A 24765-nucleotide genomic window follows, 5' to 3' on the forward strand; every position below is an offset into this window, starting at 1 on the left:
CCTCATGTTGTGTACTTTCGTTGTTTTTCTCTCTCACCTGTTTCCTTTTAAGATGACACTTTATATTAATAAGTGTCATATAATCTTACAGTGTAGTATTGAAAGGAAGTGGCCCTGATAATAAAGACCTTAGACTACGTGTCCTTTAGTGGTAGAATGGAGGAGATTCTCTCCCACACTTGTCTGCAGAGTTGATAACAGGGAACCATCTGCTAGTGGAAATTTACTAGAAGGGAGTAGGGCAAGGTCGCAGTGTCGCCGGAGCTGAGAAAAGATGTGTTGCAGCTAATAGACAATAACCTACCCTATGCAACGTGACTACTGGATGCCTGTGTAACACTGTTGTTTAGACTAGAGTGGGACAGCTTCTAATAAAACTGTTAGGGACGCACTGGCATTTCAAGATCATGCAGGATGCATCTCCCTTCTAGAATTGTTGTGTAAGAGAATAAAAGTGTGAAATGGTCTACTGAGCAGTGTGTTGTCTTCCATCAGATGCCTATGAGGAATCAAAAGAACTCGGGGAAGTGTTGATATTTAACACTCCCCAGTGTGATGTTTGTGTAAGTATGTTTGGTCGGAGGGGCCCTTTGTGAGTGCGCATGCGCCAACCAGCATGCTGCCTGCTCTAACCCATAATTTTCTTCGGGAAATGGTAGGATTTCTGGATATCAGCCACCTCCGCTATCTGCCGGTGGTACATACTGTGCAGGGGCCTGTCCTTCCATGATGGTTCCTCCTCTTCCTCCTCATTCTTGGGTTTCTGCTGCCTGAGATATTCACTGAGCACGCTGTCAGTCGGGGCCATCTTACTGATGTATTCGTGGATGTTTGTTATCTCATCCTGGACCGTGGTGCTGACACTCACTAGTACCTGGTCTCCTTCCTTCAACACAAATGCTACGGCAAGGCGGAGCCAGGACACCAGGTCAGGGGGATGATATCATCCCCCCCACCCGAGATTGGGTACCAAGCCTCAAGTGTGATAGAAGATAGGATCATGGCCAAGTTTTAAACCTGGATCCCCCGTAGCCGGTTACCACGACTAGGTGAAGTACCCTCTGGTCTGGTAGATGATGTTAATGCAGCACTATGGACGATACCTATAGCCACCATTACAGAGACTAACAAGCTGATCTACAGCACGGCAGCAGTGATCAGTGAAATGCTTGGCTACAAGTTGAACAGCCACAAGGAGCAGTAACCTCCATGGAGATGGAGGCTAGAGGCAAAGATCAAGGTAGCACGGAGGGAGGTCCAACTATCGGACCTGCAGAAAGGTGCGATGAAGAAGGTGCCTAACAAGTACAGCAAGCTGTCCATACCTGAGACCAAGCAACGACTCACAGCCTTGGGCAGCCGCTTGAAGAGGTACACTAAAGAGATTGAAGGCAGGAGAATTAACCAGCTGTTCTCCGCAGAACCAGCTAAGGTGTACTCTCAGTGGGAGGAGAAGAATATGAGAACAGCACCACCAAGCCTGGAGACGGAGCAATACTGGAAGAGCATATGGGAGAAGGAAGAAACCAATAACAGCAATGTTCAGTGGCTAGTGGATCTGAGGGCAGACCACAGCAACCTCCCTGAACAGGTTTCGGTAACAATCACAGTGGCAGACATCCAAGAAAGGGTCTCCAGTATGAACAGTTGGACAGCACCAGGCCCCGACATGGTTCACGCCTACTGGCTGAAGAAGCTGACTGCAGTCCTTGGCAGCACAAATGAACCAGCTGCTAGTTGGCTAGAGACACCCAGAATGGCTAACTGAAGGCCGGACAGTCCTGATCCTCAAGGACCCCCAGAAGGGACTGGTCCCCTCTAACTACCAACCAATAACCTGCCTCAGCATCAAGTGGAATCTCCTGTCAGGCATCATAGTGGCTAAGATGAACAGGCACATGGGTCAATACATGAGTGGGGCACAGAAAGGGATGGGCAAGAATACCAGAGGCACAAAACACCAGCTACTGGTAGACCGAGCAATCGCCCAAGATTGCAAGACTAGGCTGACCAACCTGTGCACTGCCTGGATTGATTACAAGAAGGCCTCTGACTCAATGCCCCACACCTGGATCCTGGAATGCCTAGAACTATACAAGATCAACAGGACTCAATGGGGATTTGGCGGACAACACTAGAGGCCAACTTCAAGCTTCAAGTGCTGGATCTACCAAGGAGATGCTCTGTCCCCACTGCTGTTCTGCATAGGCCTGAATCCCCTCAGTGAGATCATTGACAAGACTGGCTACAGATACCGACTACAGAATGGAACATGGATGACATCAAGCTCTATGCCAAGAGTGAATGAGACATCAATTCACTGATCCACACCACCAGGATATACAGCAAAGATATCGGAATGTCATTTTGACTGGAGAAGTGTAGTCGGATGGTAACAAAGAGAGGGAAGGTAGTCAGAACTGAGGGGATTGAACTACCAGAAGGCGACATTCCAGACATAGAGGACAGCTACAAGTACCTGGGGATCCCACAGGCAAATGGGAACCATGAAGAGGTCGCTAGAAAAGCTGCAACCACCAAGTACCTGCAGAGGGTCAGGCAAGTCCTGAGAAGTCAGCTGAATGGTAAGAACAAGATTCGGGCTATCAACACCTATGCCCTGCCCGTGATCAGGTAACCTGCTAAGACAATAAGCTGGCCAAAGGAAGAGATAGAAGCCACTGACATCAAGACAAGGATGCTCCTGACCATGCATGGAGGGTTTTACCCCAAGTCCAGCACCCTGACGTTTTTACGCCAAGCGGAAGGAAGGAGACCGGGGACTGGTGAGTGTCAGCACCACGGTCCAAGATGAGACAACAAACATCCACGAATACATCAGTAAGATGGCCCCAAGCAGCAGAAACCCAAGAATGAGGACGAACCATCATGGAAGGACAGGCCCCTGCACCGTATGTACCACCGGCAGATAAAGGAAGGGGCTGACATCCAGAAATCCTACCAGTGGCTGGACAAAGCTGGACTAAAACGCAGCACGAGGCACTAATAATGGCAGCACAGGAACAAGCTCTGAGCACAAGACCCATAGAGGCTGGGGTCACACTAGGCCAGACCCCAGGTGCAGGCTATGTAAAGATGCCCCTAAGACAATCCAGCGCATAACAGCAGGGTGTAAGATGCTAGCAGGCAGGGCATACATGGAACACCATAACCAAGTGGCCGGCAAAGTATACAGAAACATCTGTGCCGAATACGGCCTGGAAGTCCTGAGGTCAAAATGGGAGACGCCCCCTAGGGCGGTGGAGAATAACCGAGCTAAGATCACGTAGGACTTCCAAATACAGTAGGACAAATGGTGGTGGCTAACCAACCGGACATACTGTTGGTAGACAAACAGATGAAGACAGCCGTAGTGATAGATGTAGCGGTTCCCAATGACAGCAACATCAAAAAGAAGGAACACGAGAAGCTCGAGAAATACCAAGGGCTCAGAGAAGAGCTCGAGAAAATGCGGAGGGTGAAGGTAACAGTGGTCCCAGTGGTAATTGGAGCACTAGGTGCGGAAGAACAACAAGAAAATAAGAACAACCCTAGGTTTCTCTTCAGCACTGTAGCCAGGCTGACAAACAGTCAGAGCTCTACTGAGCCAACCATCCCTTTAACGTTAACTAGTAATGACTTCACGAACTTCTTCAGAAATAAAATTGTAATCATTAGAGAAAAAATTACCCATAATCATCTCACAGAAGTAAGATTACCTACAGCTACTTTTAGTTCCATTGATATTCACTTAGACTCTTTTTCTCCAATTAATCCTTCTGAGTTAATTTCAATAATTACTTCCTCCAAACCATCAACATATCTTTTAGACCTGGTTCCTACAAAACTGGCCAATCTCCAACCTTCCTTTCGTTTCAAAAATCCTTGAAAGAGTAGTTGTCAAACAGCTAACAGATCATCTGCAGAGGAATGGCTTATTTGAAGAGTTTCAGTCAGGTTTCAGAGCTCATCACAGCACAGAAACAGCTTTAGTGAAGGTTACAAATGATCTTCTTATGGCCTCTGACAGTGGACTCATCTCTGTGCTTGTCCTGCTAGACCTCAGTGCAGCGTTCGATACTGTTGACCATAATATCCTATTAGAGCGATTAGAACATGCTGTAGGTATTTCATGTACTGCGCTGCAGTGGTTTGTATCATATCTATCTAATAGACTCCAATTTCTGCATGTAAATGGAGAGTCCTCAGTGCTAGGACCAATTCTGTTTACATTATACATGCTTCTCTCAAGCAGTATCATCAGAAGACATAGCATACATTTTCACTGCTATGCAGATGACACACAGCTCTATCTGTCCATGAAGCCAGGTAACACACACCAATTAGTTAAACTGCAGGAATGTCTTGAAGTCATAAAGACCTGGATGGCCGCTAACTTTCTGCTTCTTAATTCAGATAAAACTGAGGTTATTGTACTCGGCCTTGAAAATCTTAGAAATATGGTATCTAACCAGATTCTTACTCTAGATGGCATTACCTTGGCCTCCAGTAACACTGTGAGGAACCTTGGAGTCATTTTTAACCAAGACATGTCGTTCAATGCACATATTAAAATTAAAATTAAAAAATATGTAAGACTGCTTTCTTCCATTTGTGCAACATCTCTAAAATTAGAATATCCTGTCTCAGAGTGATGCTGAAAAACTAGTTTATGCATTTATTACTTCCAGGATGGACTACTGTAATTCATTATTATCAGGATGTCCTAAAAACTCGCTGAAAAGCCTTCAGTTAATCCAAAATGCAGCAGCAAGAGTCCTGACAGGGACTAGAAAGAGAGAGCATATTTCTCCTGTTTTGGCTTCCCTTCATTGGCTCCCTGTTAAATCCAGAATTGAATTCAAAATCCTGCTCCTCACATACAAGGTCTTAAATAATCAGGCCCCATCTTATCTTAATGACCTTGTAGTACCATATCACCCTATTAGAGCACTTCGCTCTCACACTGCAGGCCTACTTGTTGTTCCTAGAGTATTTAAAAGTAGAATGGGAGGCAGAGCCTTCAGTTTTCAGGCCCCTCTTCTGTGGAACCAGCTTCCAGTTTGGACTCGGGAGACAGACACTATCTCTACTTTTAAGATTAGGCTTCAAACTTTCCTTTTTGCTAAAGCATATAGTTAGGGCTGGACCAGGTGACCCTGAATCCTCCCTTAATTATGCTGCAATATGTAGCGGTAGACTACTGTACCCATAACACTGTGTGGGGGGGGGGGAACTTCTGGGTTACAAAGTAAAGTTGGAAAACATCACCCGAACGCACTGCATCCAGTGTCATCATTTATACGCAATAGACATAGGCTGCCAGGGGATTCCCATGATGCATTGAGTTTTTCCTTTCCAGTCACCTTTCTCACTCACTATGTGTTAATAGACCTCTCTGCCTTGAATCATACCTGTTATTTATCTCTGTCTCTCTTCCATAGCATGTCTTTCATCCCGTCTTCCTTCTCTCACCCCAACCGGTCGCAGCAGATGGCCCCGCCCCTCCCTGAGCCTGGTTCTGCCAGAGGTTTCTTCCTGTTAAAAGGGAGTTTTTCCTTCCCACTGTCGCCAAAGTGTTTGCTCATAGGGGGTCATATGATTGTTGGGTTTTTCTCTATATCTATTATTGTATGATCTACTGTACAATATAAAGCACCTTGAGGCGACTGCTGTTGTGATTTGGCGCTGTATAAATAAAATTGAATTGAACTGAATTTACTCTGCCTTGCGGAAGCCTGGTTAAAGCATGATGATTATGTTAGTTTAAATGAATCAAGACCCCCGAGTGATTCTAACTACCAGACACCTCGAAGCACAGATTGAGGGGCGATATGGCAGCAATTTTCCACACCAGCCTATTAATCAACCAAAGACCCAGAGAATTGTAAAACTCAAAAAAAAAGTCTAATTTGTCCATCTATCGCCCACCTGGGCCATACAGAGTTTGTGTGAGTTTCTGTCTGATTTCTCTGAGTTTTTATTTGATTTATAGATAAAATAATTAATGTGGGTGATTTTAAAATCCATGTAGATGCTAAAAATGACAGCCTCAACACACCTTTTTATCTCTTATTGAAATCAATTGGCTTCTTTCAAGAGTGAAAAGAACCCACCCAACCACTTTAATCACACTCTAGATCTTGTTGTAACATCTGGCATAGAAACGGAGCATGTAACAGGGTTTTCTGAAAACCCTCTCTTGTCCGATCATTTCCTGATAACATTTAAATTTACAATAACTGATTACACAGCAGTAGATTTCATCACGGTAGATGTCTTTCTGAAAGCACTGTAACTGACTTTCAGAATGTAATTCCCCCATTGTTATCATCTTCAATGCCCTATACCAGGGGTCTGCAACCTTTAACACCCAAAGAGCCACTTGGACCCGGTTTCCACGCAAAAGAAAACACTGGGAGCCGCAAATACTTTTTGAAATCTAAAATGAAGATAACACTGTATATATTGTTTTTTGTGCTTTGTGCGGACAACTAAAGTAAGTAAGTAAAGTTTATTTATTAAGCACTTTTCACAGACAGGCAGTCACAAAGCGCTGTACACAAATATTAAAATAAACAATACAATCAATAGACATTATACACAATGTAAAATATCAAATGTAAATAATGTAAAGAATATAAAATACGTAGATCAACAAAAGGCTTGTTTGAACAGAAAGGTTTTTAACTGCTTTTTAAAAGAATCTACAGAGCAACTAAGGTGTGTTGCTTATGTAATCCATGAAGTGCTACAGAGAAAATTATATTTTATTTATGTAATTAACACATTTTAAACTCTTAAAGAAATATAACAAAAGGAAAGACACCCAGCTGACCTAAAATGATCCGTGTAGCAAACAAAAACTGTTGTGAGCCGCCACCCTTATATCGCCTGTGGGCTTTTGGAGCCTTGACCTGTCTTTTAAAAAGTAATTGGAAAAAAAAGCACTATGCCGTTAAAAAAAAAAAGGATATTTGCAAAATTCTGCCTAAATATCTGTTTTACCTTGTTAATGTGTGTGGCGGGGCGTGGTCTGCAGTGCCGCTGCATGGGAGTCGGACGCACCTGAGCGGCACCCGCAATCGCGCCTCGCCGCCTTAAATGTGCTCTCTCTGCTCTTGTGTTGTCGGGCTGTGAGCTGAGACGCTACAGCCGGCTGTATGCGTACAGCAACCGCGTGTGAAAAGTGGTCAATAAAGAGATGCTGAAAAGCAAGTCCATGCAAACATCGTCGGGTCTGCAGTGATATGTTTACAATGAGACTTCTGGTCCCAAACCTCGGCGCACAGCGTCTGCAAATCGGGGCTTTCATCTTTACGCAGGACTGTAAGCTGTCATCTGTGAGGCGGGAGCGGTGTTTGTTTTTTAACATAGTTCACGGTGGAGAACAGCTGCCGACATAATGTGGATCCGAAGATCCATAATCGGCCTATCTGGGGTTGAAAGTCTCGATACATGCACGGCGTTTGGGCGGGTACACTGGCTTCATGAGTGTGGCGCTTATTTTGAGCGATGAAAAATATAATAAGATATCATTTTATTTTTATATTTCAAAATCACAATAATCTTCCAATTTAGAACTACAAGTTAAAAAAAAAGAACTAAACACAAATAAAATACACTTCAGCTAAATACTTCTTCTATTTTCCCAAACCACCCGGAGCCGCAAAATAAGGACTAAAGAGCCGCATGCGGCTCCGGAGCCGCGGGTTGCCGACCCCTGCCCTATACCAACACAGAGCAGAGCAGCTACCTGAACACTACTCCAACAGAGGTCGGTTATCTTGTTAATAATTTTGCCTCCTTACTACGTATGACTCTGGATACTGTAGCTCCTGTGAAAAATAGAGCCTCAAATGAGAAGTACTTGATGACTCAGTGGTATAATTCTAAAACACGTAGGTTAAAGCAGATAATAACAATAATAATAATAATAATGATAATAATAATAATAATGATATATACTTTATTATTCTCTCTGCATTTAACCCATTCACTTAGTGAAGCAGTGGGCAGCCACCAATCCAGCGCCCGGGGAGCAGTGTGTAGGGATGGTACCTTGCTCAGGGGTACCTCAGGGTAGCCGTTCAGTGGATTCGAACTCCCTTTTAACTCATAAGCTGGAGAGGAAATGGCGTGTCAGAAGATCATCACTTAGCCTGGAGAAATAGTTTGCATCTTGCTATTCATCATTTGAATATGAATGGGCAACACGTTCTCACTCCCAACTCGTCAAATGTGTGACGCATGGTCAGGCTCCCTCTGCTTCACTTATCGACGCGCAGGGTACCCCCCTCGTGTCGAGAATTGACGTGCAGGGTCCTCTCATTGAATACTATAGAGCTCCCTAAACGTTGTTTATTGACGACAAGAGATTGCTGCGGAAGAGCCTGTTGTCCGTATATTTATACATTTCCGAAATCACATTGTAGTGACGTGTACTGAACACAATATATTATATAATGTAAACAACTACCTGAGAAACAGCAGATACAGCAGATAAATTAATTATAGGCTATTACTTTTGTATCGTTTATTGCATTTATGGAGGGAGAGGTGTATGCTGGGTAATGGCACAGCTAGCGACACGGTGACTTTATTCACCCGCTTCGGCTGTTATCAGTCCATACAATGGGCGTTATTAGCAGAAATTAGTCCCATAGATATGGACCATCTCCACCTGCTAGATTGTTCAGAAGGTTGTTATCATCCATCCAGATGGAGGATCAGTAACAGGAGCGTGGAAGACTCCAGAATCCACTCTGGCTGGAACCGTGGGATACAGCAGTGTTACAGGTAAGGCCATTTAAACGGACAGCATTTATAGAATGACTATTAAAAGTCAGCAAGTGTCAATAATGTTAATGTGGTTATGTTAGTAATACACCGAGTGCTAATATAACAGCTTTAAGATGCATTTGTAGATATTATTACGTGTTTTACCGTCTTTATGGTGCTAGCTTAAAGTTACGGTGTAAAAGTTAGCTTATATTGTAGTAAAGCTGTTACTGTTTAAACGATGTTAGCACAGAAATATTAGCTTCTGTCATGACTGATGAAGTTACTAGTTAATAAAGTTTCCAGTAAAGTGATTAATCGCAGCCATAGATTAACAGTAAATATCCCAATTAGCTTCAATGCATCTGTAATAAATATGTGCAAGTTTCAGTGCTTCGTTTAAACTGTATGATACTTATACTGACCGAGGGGCAGTGTAAAATACAATCCTAGCTGTGTGAACAAATCCTGGCTCCTTTAATCCTGCATGACAAACCTCAGGATACAGGTTATTATTACTATTTCCTGCTGGCACACCTGTCACACCTGAGAGTCAGCTAGAAGCTTACAGTGACGTGGACATCATGCAAAGACTGCCAGACTCTGTAATAGAGATGGCACGATACCACTTTTTTATGTCCGATACCGATACCGATATCATAAATTTGGATATCTGCCGATACCGATATGAATCCGATATTGTGTGTTTTTTAATCAATAAAACTGTTTTTTTAATTTCTTGCTGCATTTTGTATAAGTTCATACTCAAGTTTAAATAAACAACCACACTAAAGCTATTCTGTTATACCTGTGTGTAAAAAATACACTGCACCCAAAATATTTCATAGTTCAGCAACACTGATCAATCTAATAAACCTTACCTAACTTAAAACCTAACTTAAACCTACTCCATCCTCCCAATTCTTGTATTTTAAAGAGTACTTAGCAGAAATATTAAGCAACCTAACTAATAGGGTTGCAAACTCCCAGCAAAAAAAAAAAAAAAATAGGGAACCACCCCCCCACCCTCCACCTCATGATGCTTAATCGATGTAATCAACTTTAATTTGATGCAGGGTGAAAAAAATGCACAGAAACAAATTATTTTTAAAAAATAATTAAATAGATTCAACATCTTTCTTCAACAGAATTGCAGAATTCTACTACGGTGGCCCTGAGAGGCCAAATGGACTGCAACTTCAGAAAACACTTGCAAAAAGAAAAATGCTGCAAAAAGAAAAACACCTGCAAAAAGAAAAACACTTGGAAAAAGAAAAATGCTGCAAAAAGAAAAATGCTGCAAAAAGAAAAACACCTGCAAAAAGAAAAACACTTGGAAAAAGAAAAGTGCTGCAAAAAGAAAACCACTTGCAAAAAGAAAAATGCTGCAAAAAGAAAAACACCTGCAAAAAGAAAAATGCTGCAAAAAGAAAAACGCTGCAAAAGCACACACAACACAACGGAAATAGGAAAAGACACAACGGAAATAGGAAAAGACACAACGGAAATGTTCCTGGGGAGACAATAACCCGACGGACCAGTTGCACGAACCAAAACATGCTAACCAGTGCGACTGGGAGACACTTCAAAGAAGTGGAGGAGAGGTAAATGTGTTGTAATCTCATGATTCTAATAATACTACAGATATGTTTGCAGTGTTTGGGAGTAACGAAATACATGTAACACTGTCACATATTTAAAATACAAAATATGAATAGCTGTATTCCGTTACAGTTACTGTTTAAATAGGCAGCACGGTGGCACGGTGGTTAGCACTGTTGCCGCACAGCAAGAAGGTCCTGAGTTCAATTCCACCATCAGGCCAGGGTCTTTCTGTGTGGAGTTTGGATGTTCTCCCCGTGTTTGCGTGGGTTCCCTCCGGGTACTCCGGCTTCCTCCCACCGTCCAAAGACACGCAGCTTGTGGGGATAGGTTAATTGGATAATCGAAATTGTCACTAGGTGTGAATGGTTGTCTGTCCCTGTGTGTTGGCCCTGCGACAGACTGGCGACCTGTCCAGGGCGTACCCCGCCTCTCGCCCTATGACAGCTGGGATAGGCTCCAGCACCCCCCGCGACCCTGAAAAGGATAAGCGGAACCGAATGGATGGATGGATGGATAGGTGGTATTCAGAATACAGTTACATACAGTGCGATCGTGGCTCAGGAGTTGGGAGTTCGCCTTGTAATCGGAAGGTTCGAGCCCCGGCTCGGACAGTCTCGGTCGTTGTGTCCAAGACACTTCACCCGTTACCTACTGGTGGTGGTCAGAGGGCCCGGTGGCGCCAGTGTCCGGCAGCCTCACCTCTGTCAGTGCGCCCCAGGATGGCTGTGGCTACTACGTAGCTTGCCATCACCAGTGGGTGAATGACTGGATATGTAAAGCGCTTTGGGGTCCTTAGGGACCAGAAAAGCGCTATATAAATACAGGCCATTTACCATTTACTTTGTTGAAATAAATAGATTACACATCATTCTTTTCCTATTTCGTATGTTAGGCTATGCCCTCTCTATTTTTGGTAATTCCACTCTGGTGGAAACCCAAACAAAACAGCATTAAGAGGCTCTAATGCCTGTGTCTCAGTTTCACGGCCCATGCCACCTCTACTTGCGGCAGTATAATGACATGACAAAATATTTTCAATAATTATTGTTCAAAAAATTATTTAATAATATGAAGGCAATAGGCAGAGTGTTACAGGCATAGCGATAAAGAATGTGCCCACATGGGCAGTGTAGTTCGTGCTGCAGGGAGAATGGACTGCCGTACACGTTAAGTGTCTGTGAGCGAGGGAGGGAGAGAAAGGAGAGTGGAAAAGTACGAGCTGTCATCAAGCAGAAACGGGAGCTGGAAGCATGTAAATGTAATAATAACCACTGCAGCCAAAAACAGTGCCTGACGAGTCCAGATGTAAGTACGCTATTTAGACTCGACTGTACACTGTGTTCGTGTTTTCCTCCGAAACAATAAGTTCTGTTGGAGCAGCCTTTCAACGCCTCTCTCTGTCTCTCACTAGCAAAGTTGACCAAAACTGTAAAGCTAGTTCCAGGTGCGAGCCAGACACTGAACCCGACATATTAGCCAGAGGTCCCTTTACAACAGTTCAGAGCTGCGTATATATATATATATATGTGTATATATATATATACATGTGTATATATTGTAGAATTATAGGAATTATTTTAGGGCTACTGTTCATAACCATCATCTTTATCATTGCATTAATTATCATTTCATCCAAGCATTTATTGAAGTGCTGGCATTAGGTTATAATTTGTATTACAGGGGTTATCATAATCAAATATTAACAGGTTTATTACAGGTTCAGTTATAATCAGTTGAATCTATAAGTTAAAGGTTTCTGAATGTTTTATATTCTTACACATAGTCTTCAGTGGGGGAGAAAACTGAGTTGCAGGCTGACAGGAAACGGTGTGCTTTTGCAGAAGCGAAACCGAAAGCAGAGCGAGTGAAAGCCAAAGAGCCAAAGAGTTAGTATGCATTTATCTTTGATTTAAGCTTTTAGTAGAGGCTTTTGATCAAAACATTAATTCAGTAGAGTACACATATATAGTCTTGGTTCGGACATACACGTAACCACACGCACACTTAGTTAGAGGAATCACTGATAGGGGAAAGTTCAAGTTGCTTAAGTTAAGGTCAACTAAGGTTCAGAAAAGCAGATGCAAACTCTGCACGCACAGACAGACAAATAGTGAGAGGTCATGACACGTGCGCGGTACACAGCATGCACGCCGCCGCACTGCACGTGCGCACAGACACATACACACACACACTGTTAGGGTGTAGGTGAGAGTTGACTGATGAAGCAGTAGATGCACGATGCGAGAGCTGAGCTGGCTTACGGGAAACCACCGGGGAGAAGATGGAAGCCAGTGTACTTTTAATTGTGCCTTAAGTTGTCAAATAGAACATTTGTGGTTTTGAAGCTGATGTATGTGATGACGCAATGAGGGGCGTCACTAAATATACTCTGATGCATATAAAACTGTATTTTGATGTTAGGAGGATGAGATTGTGGGGCTGTCTGCTTACGGAGTCCGCTCATTCTCCCACGCGTGTCATTTCATTAAAATCATCGTCTTTACCCTTTGGACCAGTGTGGTTACTTGCATTCCTCCTGTGTTTCCTTCCCTATATTTTTGAACCTTAACATTTGGGGGCTTCGTCCGAGGGGGGAAGTGAGACAGGACGAAGAAAGGTCCGAGGCGTCAGGCGCTCAGGCATTGGTCAGTGGTCAAAGTGAGTGACAAGCCGGCATATAACAAAAGGTAAGGCACATACCTGTTGAATTTTCCAAAATGTGCTAGATTGGACATGTCAAATTAAAGTCTACTCACTGAAAATTACTGGTGAATGTCTGTTTTTTAATTTTGGTGAAGTTTTCATGAAGTTTACCGGTTGAAGTAATGATAATGAAATGGAAGTTTATAAGTGACAGTACTGAGTTAATGAGAATAAAGGAATGAAGAGAGTTAAGGCAGTTGGACTGCCAAGCAGTTGGACTGCTAAGTGAACTTAGAATGATAGGGAATTTGGTCATTGTGTGGGGTGAAGCCCCGTTGGTCATTTGATCTACGTGTGATGGTCAGTTCGTGGGTTCAAGTCCCTTATGTCCACAACGGGAGATCTGCCTCAATCTTATCCGGCTCCGGGTGTAGATTGTTGTTTCAAATTGTTATAAATTTTTCTAGGACGACAGCGGCGTCTGTTAAGAAGCGCATTTTCTCCTTGGTAACGCTTGCACCTGGGCAGGACGCTGACCCTTGGCCTACCCTGAAGAGTAGGGATAGTACCGTCGACAGCGGGAGAGAACTTGGGAACCTCTGAAATTGCTAGGAGTTAGAGTCTCCTATTTTTTTAAGCTTATTGGGTATGCTGGCAAATTAAGTTAGGTTTAGAGATCTGGACAGGACAGTCTGGGACCGCCCTGGTGAATTGAGCACAAAAAGTCTGGGACTGATCGGTTGGAGCCGTTATGTTCTATTATCGAAATTACATAGGAGTTGAAAAGGCCTAAAAAATCTGTGCAGTTGTAATTAAAGACGTCTGTAATATAAAATATGAGATCTATGAGTAGGATCAGTCTCTGTGTCAGTAATGCACAGCCGGATGTGCACGGATGGTGTGTGTAAATGCAAATGAGCAGCAGTGACGCGCAGAGAGGGTGGTTTCAATTTTGAGAGGACTGAGAGCTTTTTGCTAAATGCCTGTATATGAGAGGTTGGTTTTGCTTATTATGAGAGTGTAAATACAGTGTGAATATATTAGTGTGGATGCATAGGAAATGACTGAATTTTGATAGATGTATATTTCGTGAGCCATAAATGTTGGTGTGTTTTATTTTCAGTTATGTGTGTGTGGGGAGAAGCTGCGAGACGATGAGAGGTTTCAGTTTTCTTTTCTTTTTTCTTTTGACTTGCTCTTTCTGATCATGGAAGGCATGTCCAAAATACTCGTATGAAAGCGTATTTTGTGTGATTTTAACTGTGTGAAGGCTGTCAGTATTTGATTTGAGTGACTCTGCATGATTTGTCTGAGTGAGTGGAAAATGGAAGTTTGAGAGAGAGAAGGCAGTGTGTGTGAGACGAGTCATGGCGTCTGAAAGAGGTTAGAATATTTAAAAGTGTGTGTGAGAGGAAGGTGTGTGTGACTGATGATGTCAGGGGAGCACCCAGAGAAATAGACAGAGTTAAATTCTAAGAAGATGAAGCGGATGCATGTTTTAAGAAAAAGTAATAAAGTAATAAAATTATATTAATTACAGGGTTTAGAAAAGAGACAGACCGAGAGAAATAAATACAGGAACTAACAATTACATTAATGAATTGAAAATGCACGTACACAAACTGTTACATGTGAAATTATTGTTGGAAAGTTTAATAAAGAAAGCAGTTTACACTCCTTTAATTTCCAGTCCAGTGTGTCCCCTAGGCCTGATAACACCCTTGCCCAGTTGGCCACTGTAGTAGGCGGGCATGGAAGGCTGGACAGCCCATGACGGGTAAGATCCCACCTCGAAACCCTGGGACAACCTAAGGCAAGGCGCAGTCACGATTGCTCGAACCTAAGTCCCGGAGTGACCTTGGAGTCACTGGAGGAGACGGGATTTAACAGGTAAGGCCACTGGGCACAGGCGGAGGGGAAATGTCATTCACAATGACCAGTGATGAGCCAAAGAGAGAAAACACACCCTGTCAAAAGGAGTTTGGAACACTGGAAAAGAAACATTTACAAGATCACAAAGATCATAAAGAAACATTTATAAGAATCACACATACAAACAGAAAATGCACTAACCTTACAGAGACAAGCTCATGAAGATTAATGAACAAATAATGATTTAAAACCTGGCTAAGAACACAAACATATGTAATTAAATCAGCCTGGTAATTTCATGAGGGTTAAAATGGTGTGAATGTTGAAGAAAATACACTTAAAACACACTTGGATAAAATAGAGTTGTTGTGGAATAACTCAAACGAAGCTGTATGACAAGGGAGTGAGTTATGGAAAAAAAACAAAAACAAAAGAGGAGTAATTACTTAGGAGTGCTCTTGCACTGATTTATCAAAGTAAGTGATTAGTATAGAAAGAAAATGAAAATAATTCAATAATGTGATAAGGTTTACACATGTATTCCTCTTGTTAAGTTGGCTGTTGAGCTGTGGGTTTATGCAAATTAGCTGGAGTGAGTGAGTGACAAAGACACTTCCTGTGTGCGTGTGTGTCGGAGGCTTTCAGTTCAAGAGAGAGATCGGGGCTGATGAAGAGTATTTGGCGAAATATATAATGGTAAAGTATCAGGATAGTTGATTACGGTGGTCAGGTCTGTTCAGAGGGGCAGACTTGGACAGGAAATTTATCATTTAAGGATGATATGTGGTTGAAATTGGTTTTTATCTTGTGCTGAATGAACACATGGCAAAGTGAGGAAGGGTGACATGGTGCAAACGATCTTTGATCTTTTGACGAGGTTTTCGGTGTGTTGAACGGGTGAAATTTAAGATTGTTTCAGATTTTTGAGGCTGTTGTTTCATTTCCAGAGAGGGTGTTTAATTGAGACATGGATATGTCTGAGAGGGGCCCCAAAAATTTTTTGTAGTAGTGCACTCAGGAAAAAACCTGTCAGGTGATTTTGTTTGGTACTTTGATGAGCTAATAATCAGCTCTCTTTTTTCATTTTTGTTCTAAGCAGGCCTGGAAGAGAGTGAACGGACGGCGCTGACAAAATTACCAAGTACGAAAATCAGGTGGGCTTTACAGAATTATAATTGATTACAATCAGAGACTGATTGGCGGCAAGTCTCTGTCTAAAAATGGATTGTATCGATTCAATCCAGTCAAAAGTATAGAGAACTATTTTCCTAAAAAGGAAAACGAAAAAAAATATCATGTGTGAATGCATGGGAGTGAATGTGAGTGGTTGGACCAAGGGGGGAAATAAATAAAAGGTTGACAAACAGGAGAAGTGGAAGACTTAAATCTGGGGATGCTGATGTTCCTTTGGGTGAATTTCTGCTTTGTTGATTTGGGTTAGACCATGTTATTACATTATAGAATGCTAAATGCTAAAAGGGAAACATTGTTTGGTGTAACTTAAGTTACCATGAACTGAGGTGACACATGATTAATAACTGTTTTGTTTAAGTTTGTTTTTGTCATGACACAGACTGGATCATAGAGGGAGAGTATGAAATGTAAAGTACAGGTTTTGTTTCCAGGAAGTTCCAAGGATCCAGACTTTGCATGGAGCAACGAGTTGGAGGAGATTTGACATGATGATTAAATTGATTTTGTTCTTTAAACACAGGTTTTCAGGGCTGAAGCAAAACACCGGAGAGGAGAATTGCTGAGCGGTTCTGGGAAATGAAATGACTAACCTTTTTCCTTTTAATTTGTTAAGCTTGGGTGGAGATGTTGAGTTTTTTGCCACATGAGATGTGTCAAAAAGAGAGGGGTTTAAGATTTAATTTGTTTAATTTGAAAGGGGTTTTACTAGGATTTTATAATGATTGGGGTTGTTTGATAATCTAGATATAGTAAAACTGAGGACTTGTTAAAAGAAAGGATTAAAATGAACTGAATTAGGTTTAGAAGATAAATTGCTGGTGTTAATAAGAAGTTGTACACCAAACTTAAAGGGGAAATTGTGGGAATAAAGGATATGCTTTGGGGAAAATAGTGAAGATTTTATGAGTAGAAAATGTGGGATTTCTTTTTGATTTTTAGGATAAGTTGTAACAGTGACATAATGCTAGAATGTTGTTATAATGTAGGCTTTAGAAACAGATAGTAAATAGATTTATTTCTAGGGTAGAGGAGAGCTTTTTATGAGGATGTTAAGAGTGGTATGGACTCAAATGAATAATATTGGAGATTATATATGTAGAAATGATTTTTTCTTACACATTGCAATCGTGCTCATTAACAGAGTTGATGGTTCGGTCCAGTTGAAGGTCACAAGCTTCGATGAGCGTTATGTCTCAGTCGATATATTGTAGGGGACTTGGAGCAACAGAAGGATAAACAGCATTCACGCTACAAACACATATGGTTTAAACATAGGTGAGGCCTAGGGCCTGAAATTCCTTTAGCTTTTAACTGAATTTGAGTTGGCCCAATAACAAATGACAGAAAGAGGAACTGAATAGGAGTTTTGCTTGTAACTAAACTGAGTGATATATAAAATATTGAGATAACAGATGCAGCTCTAACTTAGTCCTCTTATATAATAAGCAGTTACAGAATACAGAAATACAGAAAACAGAAGCAAAGGGAGAAAGCTTATATATGTTGGTTAAGTCTGATAAAGTTTAAGTTAGAAGGAGTCATTACATTAAAAGCAGCAAAATGAAATAAAATGATAGATTCAAACAGGTTATCACCCAGGAAATGAGAGTTCAAAATACAGGAGCAATTAACTAGGTGCTTACACTTAGTGATTAAAGTGGTTGTTTTTTCTTTGATCCTTTTAGTAGAATAAGCCCTTATAATGATTTTATGATGATTTTGCTTGTGAGAGGTGACTTTAGATGAAAGGTAGGCCCTTGCAGCAGTGACAGTTTTGTGTACAGGATGTTGATGATCAGATAAGGAAAAACAGGAAACGTATGACAGCAGTGCTGTAAGACTGTTAGAAAGCTGTAGATTGAGATGAGTGATGTTTAAGATTATATAGGAATAAAAGTCAAAACCAAATACGAAATTAGGTTCATGTTTTGAGAACAATCGAGGAACAGAGTAACTTAGAGCATAGTAGGGAGAAAGTGTTTTGTTTCCTTTGCAGGTGGCCAGATTTCCACTAGAGTGGGACCCAGAAGAGGAGCAGAGACCACTTAAGCATGAAGTGTTCTCAAGTGGGAGCGGGCATTTTATAACTAAGACCACCTAGATGACATGAGGTTGTCTGATTTGTTAAGTCACAGGATGCCAAGAGAGGGTCAGAGCTAAGAACAGTGATCCTAATGTCCATGATGTCTGGGATGGACAGGGGAGCAGCTGAATGGGCCAAGGAGTGACCCAACATAATGTATGGTGACCTCTTGTGGTCAAGAGGTCAAGAGAGGGAAGTGTAGAATTATAGGAATTATTTTAGGGTTACTGTTCATAACCATCATCTTTATCATTGCATTAATTATCATTTCATCCAAGCATTTATTGAAGTGCTGGCATTAGGTTATAATTTGTATTACAGGGGTTATCATAATCAAATATTAACAGGTTTATTACAGGTTCAGTTATAATCAGTTGAATCTATAAGTTAAAGGTTTCTGAATGTTTTATATTCTTACACATAGTCTTCAGTGGGGGAGAAAACTGAGTTGCAGGCTGACAGGAAACGGTGTGCTTTTGCAGAAGCGAAACCGAAAGCAGAGCGAGTGAAAGCCAAAGAGCCAAAGAGTTAGTATGCATTTATCTTTGATTTAAGCTTTTAGTAGAGGCTTTTGATCAAAACATTAATTCAGTAGAGTACACATATATAGTCTTGGTTCGACATACACGTAACCACACGCACACTTAGTTAGAGGAATCACTGATAGGGAAAGTTCAAGTTGCTTAAGTTAAGGTCAACTAAGGTTCAGAAAAGCAGATGCAAACTCTGCACGCACAGACAGACAAATAGTGAGAGGTCATGACACGTACGCAGTACACAGCATGCACGCGCCCTCGCACGTGTACGCACAGACACATACACACACACACTGTTAGGGTGTAGGTGAGAGTTGACTGATGAAGCAGTAGATGCACGATGCGAGAGCTGAGCTGGCTTACGGAAACCACCGGGAGAAGATGGAAGCCAGTGTACTTTTAATTGTGCCTTAAGTTGTCAAATAGAACATTTGTGGTTTTGAAGCTGATGTATGTGATGACGCAATGAGGGGCGTCACTAAATATACTCTGATGCATATAAAACTGTATTTTGATGTTAGGAGGATGAGATTGTGGGGCTGTCTGCTTACGGAGTCCGCTCATTCTCCCACGCGTGTCATTTCATTAAAATCATCGTCTTTACCCTTTGGACCAGTGTGGTTACTTGCATTCCTCCTGTGTTTCCTTCCCTATATTTTTGAACCTTAACAATATACATATATATATATATATATATACATGTATATATATATATATATATATATGTGTGTGTATATATATATACATGTATATATGTATGACTGCTTTGTAAAATAAATTGCTAAAATCATACAACTCATGTTTTTCAGGTTAAGATGTATTGTCCATTCTGTGGATTCCAGTTTGAGAACTTGACAAAATTTTGCTGTTCCTGTGGAAAAGACATAAGTTTTGTACCAGCTAAAGATGCTTCCACAGAACAAGAACACTCAAGAGGTAATTTTTTCTGAACTTCCTGCTATTCTAACTCCAACTCGTTTTATACAGAAAAAATTTAAAAGGGCAAGATTTGTTCAGGTGTTTGTACTTTACAGATAGTGTCATAAATGAAAAAAAATTGGAAAATTATAGACATCAGGTGTCATGTGACTAATAAATCTGCATTTCTGAAAGCAAAGACATTTTTCTGCTGGATGTGACTGTGGGGAAGAGGTAGATTTTTTTGTGCATTATGTTCATAAGTTTTTTAAATAATGACTTTTTCATGTTTGCTTTTGAATTATAAACAACGATAGACAAATAAAGAGTCTCTCTGTCTTTCACCCTTTTTTCCTGTTCAGCCAAGACAGTTGTTCAGCAGTTCTTCAAGTACCGTGAAGGTAAAGAGGCAGAAAGGAGGATGTTCTCAAAATCCAAAAAGAAATCAAAGAAAACAGTGAAGGTATAAATAAAAAGTTTTTTAAATGTTAATCTGTTGTCTGACAACACTTTTCTAATATGTGACCACTTTTTTTTTCCTGAAATGTAATCTAGATAAATCAAATAAATTCAGTCATGGTGAAGTACTTCAGACTGTCATGGCTGGGTCGTGTGACCCAGTGTTTGTGTTTATGTATCTTTTTTATTCATTTGTGCCCTGGTTTATTTTGAGATTGCTGTTTAGTCCTTTGTTCCTTAGTTGTTTATGCCATCTTCCCCTGTACTCAGTCTCCCTGGTTCCATGTCTATACAGTTATGTTATGTTAAGTTCATGTCATGTCTTATGTCTAATCTCCATGTTTCCTGTTTTACTTTGAAAGTCTGTATTCAATGTCAGTGTATTTAGTTTCACGTATCCTGTCCTGTCGTTAGGTTCATGTGTGCCAGCTGTGCTCCCATGTGTGGCCACTTCCCCTGATCATCCCTCATGTGTATTTAGTCTCTGTGTTTCATGCAGTCTGTGTCGCGTCGTCTGTATTCTCACCCCCATGTTTTCACGGTCAGTCTTTGCAGTTATCATCATAGTCCCTGAGTCTTCTTAGTTTGTCACAGTATTAGTTTTCCCAGTTTAGTTATAGTCTAGTTTGGTCACTCTATCCCTGCTTTGTTTGTACACTTTTTCTCAGCCATAATAAAGGCTCGCTTTCTGTTAAATTCACTCCCGTCTACTAACTTGTGTACGCACTTGGGTCCATCACACACACCACCGCACGGCCTGTCCCCGCAGACCGTGACAGTACGACGCGACCATGCCGGACCCAGCGGCACAAAAGACGGAGATCGTTCGGACAGTGGAGTCACTATGCACCAGATGGCTGCACTGTTCCAGAGAGGAGGAGAGGGAAGAGTTAGCCCGCCAAGTAGGAGTGTGCGTGTCCGTGTTCCCCTGGTTATGGGAGACACTGCACCCCCTCATCAGTGACTTTCTCGTCTCCACTCTCCGACTCCGCCCGCAGCAGCAGCTGCCCGGTGTGCGTGAATCGTTCCCAGAGCCATGCTGTTGCAACGTTACCCCGCTGCCTCGCGAGCCAGAAGCAGTCAGAGTCGGAACAGTGAGGCTCACTGCCGACACACCGTCGGTTCACGCTTCGTCGGCTTCCGCATCTTCGCCATCGCCTGACTGCACTGCGCGGCATACGGAGATGCCAGAGGCTATTGACTTCGGGGAGGAAGAGAAGCAGCAGGTGTTACAGGCGTATCGCGAGGACGAGCTCCGTTGGAAGCCCTGGCTCATCCCCGAGAGGGGGATCTCGCCAGCCACCCCGTCTCGGACCTGCCGCCCACCCTCGCCGCCTCGATCAGACTACTCGTCTCCTGCTTCCTACCTAGCACGGATGTGGTCGGAGGACGAGGAGCTGGTCGCCGTGGAAAGTCCAGTTTTGTCCACGGCCGCTTCAAAGAGGAAGCGGCGTTCACGCCGCCGTGGCGCATTGCTACGGCCTGTCTTGCCCTCCATTGAGCAACACGAGGATGATGTAGAGGGCATGGTTTTCGACCTCGAGGAGCGGCAGCGCGCCGCATGCGCGCAACTAGAGGAAGAGCTCCGGTGGGAGCCGTGGCCCGCTCCTAACTACGAAGAAATTTTCCGCGGAACTCGCCTGGCTCTCGGGGGTCCCCTGAGCTTCCAGGAACTTTCACCTACCGCTCTGTCATCACCCAGTTCCCCAGCCTCTGCGACACCGGCTGGCGCGCATGAGGTACCGCTGTCTGGTTCGTCGGAAACGACAATCAAGAAGAGACGGCGTGCGCGTCGCCGCCGCGCTGCGCAACGACCGGAGGTGAGTGAATGCAGTCTCTTATCATCAGCCCCCGTTGAAGATGAACTAGATTCAAAACTTCAGATTCAAGAGTCAAGGTTAAAAGAGACTCATAGCGTGAAGATGGCTGACTCTAGTACTGAGAATGGTACGGTCAGTTCGTCTGGCTTCTATGAACAAGGAGTAAGACCTACACAGACTGTGAATCCCAGCACTGGAGAGTTTCAACCTGTGTTCTTGTCACCTCCAATCGAACAGGAGTTTGACTGTCCAGCCCCTAAGCCGACCGGGGAATCCCCTGTTTCGTGTGTTTCTGTTAGCGAAAATAAAGAGACTGTTTCAGAATCAGCTAGTGCTACCTTTAGACTGAGCAACGCACCGATAACCGAGCCACAGCCAAGAGGTTTTGTTTCAAAAATAATCATGGACAAACCTAGTAACCTTGTAGGGACCTCTGACACTACACTTAGTTTGAAAAAGACTTCCACAGACCTTAATGTTAATTGTGTGGGGAGTGGGGTAGAAGTGTTTTCTTCTGTGTCATGTAGTGTGCCTGGGGTTCCATCACAGACTGAGTTGTCTGGAGCTAACGCCTCCCTTCCTGAGCCTACTCTGCTCACCAATGAACTACTCGAAGAAGGCCCCTGTGCTTTCATAGCAAGTAAGGCTACTTCAGAGGAGGCAGGTCATGAAATAGAATATGAAAGGACTGAGTATGAGATGTGTGACCCTGTTTTGCCTGCTGTTCCTATATTCAATGAACTGAAGACTGAAAATGCTGATCATGAACTCACGTTAATCCATCAAGACGAAAACATAAATGCAGATCTTGGTAACCAGGACTGTGTAATGCCACAACATGAATTCTGTCTTCCTGAAGGTAGCGAACAGGGTGATTTTGAACTGTGTTGCTCCAGCACTATGACATCCAATCAGGAGGTGGAGGCTGACATCAAAGTTAATGTGACACCGTTTTCTCCTGTTTCCGTGAACTCATCACTAGATAAGGTTTTGACCCCGGACAACGGTGTTACCACTCGTTCACAGCCTGATGTGTCACCTGCTGCAGTTAATGGTTCAAGTGCTGTTTTACCTGTGTCTGTCTCTCAACTCCATATAGCTAGCGCTCCGACGCCACAGATCACTACAGGTGCGGGTTCCAGCACATGTGTCTGTCCAACATATCACAGTCATACTACTAACATGCCATTGGTTAGGTCCATACCCGAGTGTTTAATGTTTGTCCAGGAGCCTCACCCTAATGGTCTAAGCCTTGTTTTTGTGGGTCAGGTGGCAATTCTTGTTTTTCGTATGGCTAAACCAGCCCCTCTGCGCCTTACACTGCCATTAATCAGGTCCAACAAGCTTAGGTCGACTCCTCCTGTGACTACAGAGACTGGGCCATTTGCCTTTAAGCCAGTTAAAACTGGTACAGACCCTGAGAACCTAAAGCTGGCTAGCACAGAACTGGTGGTCCTTAACACTGCTCACTTCATGGACTCCTGTGCTGAGATAGTAAGCCCTATAGACTGTTTTTCACCTGCTCTCTCTCTCTGTGGGATTATGCCTCAACAGCCTGTTTTTCCTCAGCTCCCTGTCCAGTTTGCAGCTCAGCTCCCTGTCCAGTTTGCAGCTCAGCTCCCTGTCCAGTTTGCAGCTCAGCTCCCTGTCCAGTTTGCAGCTCAGCTCCCTGTCCAGTTAGCAGCTCAGCTCCCTGTCCAGTTAGCAGCTCAGCTCCCTGTCCAGTTAGCAGCTCAGCTCCCTGTCCAGTTAGCAGCTCAGCTCCCTGTCCAGTTAGCAGCTCAGCTCCCTGTCCAGTTAGCAGCTCAGCTCCCTGTCCAGTTAGCAGCTCAGCTCCCTGTCCAGTTAGCAGCTCATTCGGTATCTGCTGCTGGATGGCCAGGTGTGCCAGCCTGGCACCCCGCAGCATCCCCGCTGCTCCACGCCTCGTCTGCTGGAGGGCCCGAGGAGCCCGTCCAGCCCCACGCCTCGTCTGCTGGAGGGCCCGAGGAGCCCGTCCAGCCCCACGCCACGTCTGCTGGAGGGCCCGAGGCCCGCCCAGCCCCACGCCACGCCTGCTGGAGGGCCCGAGGAGCCCGTCCAGCCCCACGCCACGTCTGCTGGAGGGCCCGAGGAGCCCGTCCAGCCCCACGCCACGTCTGCTGGAGGGCCCGAGGAGCCCGTCCAGCCCCACGCCACGTCTGCTGGAGGGCCCGAGGAGCCCGTCCAGCCACCCGCCGCTCCACCACCTGTAGCTCCGTGGCCTGCGGCAGCTCCGCCGACGCCTGGTCTGGCTTCTGCTACACCTGATCCTGCTGGAGGGTCTGAACAGCCCGTCCGGCTTCCTGCCTCGTCGAGGCCCGCCGAGCCACGTCCAGGCCCGGGGCCCGCCAAGCCACATCACTGGCCACTTTCCAGGCCGTCAGCTGGACACCACTGCTGTCAGGGACGGCCTCCTGAACCGCAACGCTGCTGCCTTCCACGCGGCCGGCCCCCTGAACTCATGAACCGTGGGCTGTTATGTTGCCGCCCTCCAGGCCGGCCCCCTGACAGGAGACGGTATGAACTATTGTGCCCTCGACCTCCGGGTCGGCCTCCTGAACTGCTGAACTGTGGGCTGTTGTGGTACCAACCTCCGGGTCGGCCGCCTGAGCCGCCTCCACGTCGCCGCTGTTGCCATCCACATGGTCGGCCACCAGACCTGCTCTGTTATGTGCTTTGGTGCCATCGCCCCCCAGGTCGACCCCCTGAACTGATGAATTGTGGGCTTTTGTGCTGTCGCCCTCCGGGTCGACCTCCTGAGTGGTGTTTTGGACTTTTGCTCACCTGGGCTCGGGGACGGCTCTTGGAATGCTTACGAACTGTTCTTGGGCTT

The 24765-nt window shown here is 43.9% G+C and overlaps 1 long non-coding RNA gene across 1 annotated transcript; it reads left to right on the forward strand.

The window, feature by feature from the left end:
* The first annotated feature begins 10270 nt into the window (after nt 1-10270).
* LOC120436510 lies at nt 10271-20081 on the forward strand. Its single transcript, XR_005610512.1, has 3 exons — nt 10271-10385; nt 19524-19650; nt 19995-20081. It is a non-coding gene; the product is annotated as an uncharacterized LOC120436510 (long non-coding RNA).
* Nucleotides 20082-24765: the final 4684 nt, after the last annotated feature.

This window comes from Oreochromis aureus, linkage group 23 (genome assembly GCF_013358895.1).
Source record: "Oreochromis aureus strain Israel breed Guangdong linkage group 23, ZZ_aureus, whole genome shotgun sequence".
NCBI classification, from domain to species: Eukaryota; Metazoa; Chordata; class Actinopteri; order Cichliformes; family Cichlidae; genus Oreochromis; species Oreochromis aureus.